The following is a 9566-nucleotide window of genomic DNA, read 5'->3' as shown; positions in this document are numbered from 1 at the left end:
ATGAGCTTATTATTTTGAGGGGAAAAATCTGTGGGTTCCAGAAGGTCTGGGGCATTGTTTTGAAGTAAACTATTGGAAACTTAGGTCAAACTGAGGTTTATTAAAAGGAAGGTTATTAAAACTAAAAATGAAGGTGATAATGACTTATGCAGCAGACAAATGTTAGATCATGAAAAAAGTGAGGCATTCAGTCTGGTAATAAACTGTCAAAAGAAACACACTGTACAAAAATCCACAGTGTTTCTATATAAATGAAATCATAGGCATCAGAGATGGAAAGGAGCTGTTACAATCTCTCCCTTCACCTACCAAAACAGGATATTGTCTCCCAGTAGAGGACAATATTAAACTGATAATATATACAGCTAGCAATAAGGAGAAAGATGAGAGAAAATATTTTCAAACACAAGTGTGTTCAAAGATATTCCCCAAGTCTAAGGATTTCTATTATGACTTATTTCTGAGGCTTTTAAAAATACTTAAAAGCATGAAACATGTAATTTTCTTTTTCATGAGGGCCACTGACACTACTAAAAGATGAGAAGAAACATTAACAAATGCTGCCTGTTTCATAAGGGTCACAAAAGACTGAACATGTCAAGAAAATAGGTTTGACTCACATGTGCTGTTTGATGTGTTAACAAGGAGTGTATGGTATGTGTCACTAATAGCTGGATCCTTTGCTCCAGTCATGATTTTGTCCAAATAGTATTCTTCCAGACTGCACTCTGCACTCTTCTGCATTCCCTTCCACTTTTAGAGGGTATAAAAAGAATACTTCCATGGCTAGAAGAGCTTTACGAATCCACAGCATGTTGTTCTCTGTATCCTTCAACTCCAACATGTATTAGAGATTAGTTTGTATCTATAAAAAGAACTACAGCTGTTCATGCTCATCTACTTACAAGAGACTTGTAAAGCATATATTAATTAGGGAGAATTTGTATGTGAGCACTTCAAGACCCTTGTGTCTACTCTCTGTGTAGCTAACAGCTTTGCCTTCCTTCACCTCTGCTGTGTCTATAAAAATCATACAGGGGAAAGCCTCCAAAATTCATCTCATCTGAATATCTCTACATGTGGCTCACACTGTAACCCCTGCGGCATTTGGAATAAATCATTATTAGTTCATATTTCATCTCATCCTAGCAGATTTATTTGTGTCCTGTATCCTCCACTTGGCAGCCGTTCTCTTGGTTTTGCTGTCTCTTTACACCCTTCAACACAGATGACTGATTGGATTAAAATAATTTAGGACTGACATGAGTCACGTTTCACTTGAAGTCAACTGTACAGGCTGTTCTGCAGAGACCGCCTGTAGTTTACCATGCACTTGGACATGTTCCAGTGCCTCAGAGTGGGACAGGACAAGGGCAAATCTGAGACACTTTCCTTTGGCCTTTTGTACTCCAGCAGCTGTTCACAGAGCAGGCTGCTGGCAAAGGCAATGGCAAGTGGTGCTGGGAGTTAACACATAAGCTCTGCCCCTTCATGGGGCACAAACTCAGGCTGGGGTCACCAGTGGAACTGTTTGGTCTGATCATTCAAGCAATTCTGCAAAACTGCTGAGCAATTGGTCTGGACCTGGTCACTACTGCTGGACCTGCAAAGGACGTGCCAAGAGCCAGTGTAATGAACGGCTGCTGCAAGCCAAGACTGAAGAACTGCATAAGGCAGCACCCACATGCTGGCAATCTTTCCAACTTTCACACACAACTGCTCTTACTCCCTGTGTCTTCCAGGTTACAATCACATTCCATACTTGTGGAAACTTTTTTATACCCACCACTGAAGTAAAAAGTGTCATCATAGAATATGACATTGACTATCAACATTTCCCACATTCTTAAGTAAGACAGAATAGCAAACAGTATTTTTCTTGAAGCCACATGCAAAACCCACAGCAAGCTTGACTGAAGTAAACAAAGACACCTCCAATGCTTTTTTGGGTGTTGGTAGAGCTTTAGGGTGTAACACAGATAAATCACCATTCCCACATGTGCCCATCTTCCTCAGGGTGCTTGGTGCCCTTTCTTCCTCAGGCCATCCCAAGAAGTGCCACCATGTCCCCTCATCCTCTGATCCCCCAGTGAAAGGCACTGCCACCTCAGTAACGCTAACCTGTCTCTGCTGCTGAAACCCCTACTGAGAGAGGGCCTTTATCTGCAATGCAGTGTTAATATCAGACAATGGTATTTCAGTGGCTGGCAACAAGCACCTCTGTTCAAACATTTGTATTTGTAGCCTTGGAGTAGCTAATGTCATAGGAATGTTATAAATATGTTTATATAAAAGCAGTCTTAAAACAAGTAAATAAATTCTTATTAGTGTCATTCTGAGCGACTTTAGACATGAGCCGTGATCCTGTACACTAAATGATTACTGTGCCTTCCTTAGCCCCTCAAATTTCTAACCTAAATGCCCATTTTCAAACTTATGCAAACTTCACAGCTGACAAGATTTACAAGCTGTCCTATTTACTTCCCTTCTAAGGAGAACAGACTGAGCAGATCATCAGCATAAGCTTAATGAAGCCAGGAAAGTTTCTCCACAGCAAATCCAGCTTAGCAGTCTGACACAAAACAGTTATAAGAATTTTGTTTGTGTTTTGTAGGAAAACATTTATTTTAGTTACAGCAGTTCTGGCAGCACCAAGGCTCTGCTGGAGACACAGCACAGGTCTTCTATATACCCAGCTTGCAGAGCAAAGAAAATGCTGCATGTGTCACATCAGTGTAGGAAAATGCTCACTGAATACAGAGATGTCAGAATCACATGATACTAGACTACAAAGACTCATGGTGGTTGGTTTGCATATTAGCCTACAAACTCTTGGCAATGAAATTGGCTCTGAAAATTAAGATGCACCTGCAACTGGGGTAAATAGTAGAACTACCCCAGTGGCTGTGAAAAAATTGGAGGGATTCACCCCTCTTCAGAGTGAACGTTTCTTCCTTACCCTTCTGTTTAGGGTTTTTTGGTTGGGGTGTGGGGGTTTTTTGTTGTTGTTTTGGGGTTTTTTTGGCGGGGGGTGACTTCGGTTTGGTTGTGGGTTTGGGGGCTTTTATTGTTGTTGTTTGGTTGTTGGTTGTTTGTTGTTTTGTTTTTAAAACTTAAACAGACACCTGTATTTATGTAGATTTAGTACCAAAGATATTTTCAATCACTTTCAGGAAAATCTTAACCAATCCTTACCAAGGAGACTTCATATGGGAGAACCTTTTTAAGACCCACTTTCATTTATTTGGCTTACTGTAATCCATACTCAGTCATAATCCACCAGATCTATGTCTCAGAAGTACAGCAAAAATGGCCTAAGTCAGTCTTTTGATGCTGACTGTAACTTGGAGGACAGGTAGAATGTGCAGCTTTATCAGGCTTGAGTCAAGCCTTAGGTGTGTGCAGAGCAGAGGGAGCTGCAGCTCTGGTTAAGCTGTGCCAATGCACAGACATAAGCTGGGAGTAAAGCTCACCATGCCCATAAAAAATAAACATGACACCTATGTAAATAACTTGCTAAGGGGAATTTTTGTGGGGCATGTTTTACCCACAATGGAAAAGCCAAGCCATCGCTCATTTCCCCCAACATTTACACTTCACTGTGACTTCCACAAGTGTACAAGAACATGGTTTGGAATCAGACACAAAAATCTGAGACTACATCACTGTATAGCACACAGTCTCCAAGGTAAAGTTCCATAGGGGAACGTTTCCTGAGTAGGCTGTGGGACACTTATGGGCATACTTACAATTGCTACAATGTTTTCCACTGACTGGGAAAAATAAAAAGGAAAATCTGTACTCTTCCACACAGTGCCATGCCTGAAAGGTTACACAGAAAATGACTGTACCTCTAGTGTAACAGCATTTCCTTCAAAAGCCTCAATACTTCAAAAATGTATCAAACACACCCAGATACACCCTTTGCTGTAAAACTGGTAAAACTGCTTTCTTATTAAGTTTTTCAGATGCCTAAAGTTAATCATATGCAAAAATACTTACACAACCCCTCAGGACACACAAGTGAAATGAAGGAGTTAGGGGTGTGTTAGGTCAGTACTAAAAGTTAGTGAATTTTAAAAATCTTTTTCCAGACTAGTATTTGCTGCTAATGCCATAGAACTTTACATTAATATTTTTTCGAAGTTTCAGATTTTTTAAAGCCAAGGTTAATACTGATAGGTGAGCTGAATTGCAAATTTGATTTGATGTAGAAAGCAGAAAGCACTTTGTTATAGCAAACCCTTATCAAGAGGAGGAATGACAGTCATAAAAAAATGAATAGAAGTTTGAATCAGAAGTTCAAGATTCTATTTTTTCTTTTTTCCATGTTTTCTGTGTGACCTTAGGAAAATTACCTAATCTTCTCATATCTAAGTATTTATGCCTATGAAATAGAGACAATATGCTCTTTATCATGCTGTAGCTATTCTCAACTAGCTTTTACTGTTTGTTCCAAGATTCACAACTGGACATAGAATTTATTTTTTCCATTTATTTTATTCACATTTTCTTCCTTTACTATACAATTATCAAAACATCTAAACTACACTGTCACATATGAAAGGCAGAGATTGTTACTGAAGGGGATAAGGGATGCACAGGCATTCTTTTTCTAAACATAAATAATGTACAAATGCCCACACAGACTTCAGCTGAATGTTTTACAGGTAACATGAATGAAGTAGTATCAGGCATTTTACTGATTAGCTGTAACTATGAAAAATACGTGGCATGCAATTGTGTACCTGTTTTTGATCTAAAGCACTGTACGAAATATAAAGGTTTGTCCCTTGAAGTGAGCCAAGTCAAACAGGTAGTAGAATCATTGTTAGGGTTTTCTGCTCTATTAATGGGGCAGAAATTGTTCACGGAGGAAGGGAATCCTTGACCAGCAGTGTCATCCAGGAAACAAGAGTAACATAAACTGGATGAACTACTACGAAACCAAACCCACCAGATTTCCACAAACTTTCCTGAATGTTGCCTAGAAGGAAAATCAGAGAACACTGTATGGTTTAGCCTGCTCTGAACGTCAGATAGTTGTTTCTGCCATGTCCAGACATGAGTTACACCTTCAGGACCAACTTCTACTTTCATGCACAAAAGAGCTTCATTAATATCAAAGGATTTAAAATAGGGCAATTCATCACAGCTTGAACTCCAAGAATTGTTAAGAGCGTGGCTACTATCACAGCAAGCCAGAATCCCTAAGGTAACTGTCCAGTGCTGACCTGTGACTTTGAGGAAACCAGTTCTCTGCTCAGAGTCCCAGCAGTATTAACACACACTAGACTGGTGCTGGTTGTAAACACATAACCATAGAATAGAACAAATGACAATGTTTTCAGTAATCCTGCTTCCCTTATTTGTTTATATTAGATATGCTATGCAAGTTCCCCTTTAAAGAAAAAGGAAAGCAAGAAAGAGAGGTTTAAAAACAAAGAAAAATTGGTTTTCTTTTTGAAAAAAAGTTCCAGATCTAAACTTACAAGTTATTTCCCAGTGTGACAGCTCACCTTTATCCTCTTGTGCAGACTGCAGAAATCCTGCTTAGCTCAGTCCACATCTCTTAGAGATTCTTCTCATTGTCCCTACTTCCAGCAATGAGGGAGCAGACAGCTCTTCTCTAGTTAAGCCACAGGGCCAGAGGGAAGGCTCTTGCTTGCCCTCTCCATGAAGATGCTATGAAATAGCTGTCTGTCCCCACACTTCCCTTTCAAACCCTGATTTCTTGATCAGGACTCAGCTCCCTTCTACCTGGCAGGTCCTGCAGTTGAGTGTTCCTTGACACTCATCCATGGACAGTCCTGCTTTCAAGCCCTCCCAGCAATATCACCACCTTCTTCCAATTTTTAGTAGTTCACACTTCTAGCACCCCCTTGCAAGCAGCCCCAGTGCCCTCAGGTAGCAAAACCAGCATTAATTAAACACAGCTCCCTCCTGGCTTTTAAAGCAACTATTTATGCTTCCACCTTAACATGTAAACAGATGGAGTCTGGGCTTATAATAACTCTCCAACTGTGATTTAAAAATATGAATCCTTTTGATGCTGCTGTCCTCAGCTGAAGCTTCTGAGTAACAGAAGCCCACGGCAGAACCCTTAATGTGTACTGATAGATCTTATCAGAAGTGCTATTTTCCAGATGCACTTGTTAAAACTCACTTTCTGCTGCTGCTCACTGAAGTAAGAACTTAATCTGATGAAGGACAGAGTTGGGGTAGTAGCATCAGGCAGGTTGGTGGTTCATCACATTCACTGCATGGATTCCTTTTGAAAATCATTCCTCTGGAAAGAAAAAAACACACCAGCCTTTCAGGTTCAGGATCATTATGTTCAGTTACACGAGAAGTAAGTTTCACACAGAAAGAGCTGGTCTCTTCAGGCACTGCATATACCAGGTTTTTTCACCTGAAGGAATTAAAGCCATGTAAATTCCATGAAACATGATGTGAAACTCCATTTCAATAAATCACACCAAATATAACTCGTTTTACCCCAATCTGTGATGGTAGACTATGACCAAAGGCAAAAGAAGCAAATAAGAAAACACAGTTCAGGATACCCATTTGCACTGCATCAAAATAAACTGATTGCAAATAAATTAGGAAATCCAAAATTGTAGAAAACCAGTAACTTTATATGAAACAGGCATCTTCTCTTTCTGTTTGTGGGCCAGAAAAGGGACTCAGAGTTACAATCTTGTGTCAAATTTCTCCTTGCTCCTTTCACTGAATCCTTGATTTTCCTCACATGCAGGAGCCAGACCATAATAATTCCAGAGACAGGGCTAAGGAGGCCACAGAGCTGCACCTTGCAGCTTCACTGTGCTGTTCCCCGAAATAGAAAGAGCCCCATCACAGCTGAACCTGCTCCATTTTCACTGGGTCACAGTACAAAGACAATTGCTTCTTAGAGCAGTTCATGAACATGGCAACAGAGTGAGCTGCCTGAATTCCAGCTTTTAAAAATAAAATTACTGCAGGAGTTTTCAAAATAACACAGCTGAGTGTCCAGCACCACTGGAAGCCATTTCTGGAAAACCCAGGATTTGGAGTATAGGATCAGGGCATTTCTTTAACCAAAAGATGGTCAAGAGCAGATGTCTTACCAGAACAGCCAGACAAGTAGGAATGGCATGATACCAGTAAAGACTTACAGCAAAAGGATTCAGAGAATTCAGCTATACAAGGTGAATCCTGATGGGAGCTGTGTTTCTCATCCACTACTTAAGGGGAATTTTCTGAACAGAAAATCATGCTAATTAAATAACTTCATGGGGATCATAAATCAGTTCTGAATTTTTCCGTTAAAAACCAAAAAGTCCAATGGCAATAAAGCAACATCCTCTACTAAGCACTTTTTGTGACAACTTGCTTAAGATTTTCACAATACTAGTATTTATTCTCCAGTTTTGTATCTCAGGACTGGAGACAGAGATTTGAAAAAGGATTCTGGTGGTCCAAAGAACATTCAATTGAACTTCAACAATTGAAAATCCCAAATTTGGGATTTTGGAAGTCCCAAATGCAACACTCACAGCTATTATATATACAGCACAAATTGCACTCAAAAAGTTGGTTGATTTGACAAGTCAAGAGGACCCCATAATGTTTCTGTTTCAACATGTGATTAACTTGCAGGCACTTGTCTTTCTCTGCTTCCTTCTTCCAAGAGATAGTGGCTTGGTTCCAGCAGAATTATTTGACTTCAGTAAAATTTGCCTGTTACTAATGTACTTGATCTAAACTTGAAAGAGCTCACAAGAAAAAAAGCTCATCACTGGAACTTTTATTCTGATACCTCTATAGCTTATATCCAGAATGTAAAGGACAGGGCTGAAGAACAAAACAATAAAAACGGAATAAATAATAAGACATTCCTGTTGACTTGTCTGGGAGCTCTATTCTTGTTAACTCATGCACTGTTTTAAACAATGGGGGAATTGAAACAGGTTATTTATACAATAGGATCCTGAATTTGTATCCCACTTGTCCTCCCATAGCCCACTGAAACTCAGTTGGAAAGCTTGGCTGATCCTAAGTGAACTTTGAATTACTGAAAACTGTCAATAAAGCTACAAAATAAATTTATTTTACTTATTGTGATTGTACAGATATGGTCTAGAACATTTTTTGACAGGGTGTACCTTTCTCTATTAGTCCTTCGCCCTGCTTACTGCATGAACATTGTGCAAGGACAGAGCTGGTTGCTCAGTTACTGTCTAGTGAGTTGTATATTTAGCACCTGACCATCAAGATGGTCCTGATCTTTCTTCAAGGTTGGGCACTGAGATGCTACCCTTTGAAGAAAAACATACACTGGTACTCAGGCTTCAGCAGCAGCTAAGTTTAATTTAGCTCAGTTTCCTCAGCAAAGTTTATCCCAGTTTACAGATGTCCCAATGAAAACTAGTTCAATAAATCAGTGGGCTCAACTGAAAAATCATCAGCTCAAAGCACCAAATAATCAAATTGAACAAGACTGCTACTCAGCTGACACTGCTTTGTGCTAAGTATCAAAGGTGGTTCTGAGTCAGAGTAGGGCATTAACTCTTTATGTGTGTTGGGCAATTCCATTTAGTGCAGTACCCAAGATTATCTGTAAAAACGCATATCATTTACTCTTTGAGTGCTGCGGGCAAATTCAGGAAGGTTTTGCATTGTAAAACAGAAGATGAGCAGTGCCTGTTGTAAGAAAGATGCAATAATGGATTAATCAATCTTCAATGGAGAAATGCAGAGAAATACCAAAGAAGACAAGTGGGAAGGGATTCACCTTTCCCTTTATACAAAGAGCCTGCATTTACAGCTGAGTATTTACAGTTAAACGGCGAGTTAGAATTAAGAGGACAACGTTTGTTTAGCCAAACTAACTGAAAATATTTTTTAAGAGAATTCCAGCTTTTGTTCTATCTAAAATCGGTACACAAGACATTAGTGCTGACATTTTGGGGCCAGATTAGCCCAAATTTAGTATGAAAGTGGTGAGGGTTATAAGTCAAGCAGTATTTCTGGGGCTCATCCTGCAGACAGTCTCTCTTGAATTACCTACTGCCATAACTCTGTTTTCATCCTGTACCAGGAATATTGTGCTAATATTACAGCCCAGGGAAATGACAGGAACAGTCCGAGGAGGTTATCATGTGGACTGACTTCTTTTTCATCTTTGAGCAACACTCTAGAACTACAGTTCACAATGTTCTATTGAACTGTATGTAACAGCGTCACATTTTGATTATTTTCTTTGCATATTTGTTTGCTCTTATATGTGAGCAACACTAGGAAGCCTGCAAAATTATTAAGGTAAGACTGAAAATGGGAATGATGAACCTCTATCTTACAAGGATAAAGTTACTAAAATAGAGTCACTAAAAAGACGATCCTCATCTGAGCTGTGCTTGCTACATGTTCCTAAGATTTTCTGTAAAATTTCTGCAAAACAAAATTATTTTGGAGATCCAAAGTATTAGATTCCTTTGGCAGCTTTTTTGCCAATGCCAGAACACAATACCACATGAACCAGACTGTTAACTGGACATGTCTACAGTCCTATTTTTAAAGAA

General features: G+C 39.4%; 1 long non-coding RNA gene across 1 annotated transcript in view; it reads right to left on the bottom strand.

Moving 5' to 3' along the window:
* The window catches only part of LOC134554913 (uncharacterized), a 46001-nt gene that overhangs the window by 33475 nt on the left and 2960 nt on the right, over nt 1–9566 (bottom strand). Inside the window, exon 2 of the long non-coding RNA XR_010081342.1 lies at nt 6167–6289. This is a non-coding gene — a long non-coding RNA (uncharacterized LOC134554913). The remainder of the gene's footprint in view (nt 1–6166; nt 6290–9566) is intronic.

Source organism: Prinia subflava, chromosome 9, assembly GCF_021018805.1.
Source record: "Prinia subflava isolate CZ2003 ecotype Zambia chromosome 9, Cam_Psub_1.2, whole genome shotgun sequence".
Classification (NCBI taxonomy): Eukaryota; Metazoa; Chordata; class Aves; order Passeriformes; family Cisticolidae; genus Prinia; species Prinia subflava.
Note: the sequence above shows the minus strand (reverse complement) of the source record. Positions and strands in the feature narration are given on the sequence as shown.